The 715-nt window shown below is 59.3% G+C and overlaps 2 protein-coding genes across 5 annotated transcripts in view; one reads left to right on the top strand and one right to left on the bottom strand.

Moving 5' to 3' along the window:
- The window catches only part of Bbip1 (BBSome interacting protein 1), an 11,712-nt gene extending 11,581 nt beyond the window's left edge, over window positions 1-131 (bottom strand). Inside the window, exon 1 of one of the 3 annotated variants that reach the window (XM_033761436.1) lies at window positions 50-131. The gene's annotated coding sequence lies outside the window, so the exon portion shown is untranslated. The remainder of the gene's footprint in view (window positions 1-49) is intronic. The other 2 variants (XM_010634626.3, XM_033761435.1) reach the window with 2 other exon arrangements.
- Shoc2 (SHOC2 leucine rich repeat scaffold protein) overlaps window positions 117-715 on the top strand; it is an 82,290-nt gene continuing 81,691 nt past the window's right edge. Inside the window, exon 1 of one of the 2 annotated variants that reach the window (XM_010634630.3) lies at window positions 117-200. The gene's annotated coding sequence lies outside the window, so the exon portion shown is untranslated. The remainder of the gene's footprint in view (window positions 201-715) is intronic. The other variant, XM_010634631.3, reaches the window with a different exon arrangement.

Genomic DNA, 715 nt, shown 5'->3' with positions numbered 1-715 from the left:
GCTCAGGGTCCCGGGGACCGTCCGCGCGGGGCGCCCAAGGGACACTCACCTCGCACGGCAGCTTCCCCGGCAACAGGCTCCACTGGGGCGCGGGCGGCAGACACTGTTCTCACCCTTCTGCGTGGCCTTACAGGGAAGTGCCAAATGCAACTTCCGCAAAGGACAGGGGATTTTGGAGTCCCAAACTGTTGTCCACCTAGGTAAGTGACCAGTGTTCTCAGCAAAAGGAGGGCCAGGAAAACAAACCTGTAGCCCTGAAAGTGAATTAAGTCGCCCAATATGGGATGTCTGGTCACGTAAGGTTCAGCCTGAGGCCTACCTACAGTTGCGTCCCTCCCCTGTCGGCTCAGCTGTTGCCCAGGGTAACGGTAAGATTTAGGCGAAGGAAAAATCTACGTCACGCCGGAGACAGGAAGCTAGGAAACTCTTACTGCCATTAACAGTTATGGCTGCCTTAGCTTCAACTGTTAACTTCCGATTAGGCAACGTCCCTCTATCCTGCCGGAGGCTTACTCAGTGGCTCGGCCAGCCAGCTGCGCCCAGTGGGCGGGAGACCGCGTCGAGCTGCAGAGGAGAGGAAGAGGGCGGGGAGAGGGAAACTGGCATCAGCGCCTCACTGTGATTGGGCAATTTCGCAGGGCCTGGCTCCGCCTACTTTTATTTCCCAGCGAATGGCCGGGCCGCACCAGAGGGGTGGGGCGGGGCGGTAGGAGCC

The sequence above is a fragment of the Fukomys damarensis genome, unplaced genomic scaffold, assembly GCF_012274545.1.
Source record: "Fukomys damarensis isolate Sample0158 unplaced genomic scaffold, DMR_v1.0_HiC HiC_scaffold_8, whole genome shotgun sequence".
NCBI lineage: Eukaryota > Metazoa > Chordata > Mammalia > Rodentia > Bathyergidae > Fukomys > Fukomys damarensis.
This window is presented reverse-complemented; position numbering and strand designations above follow the sequence as displayed.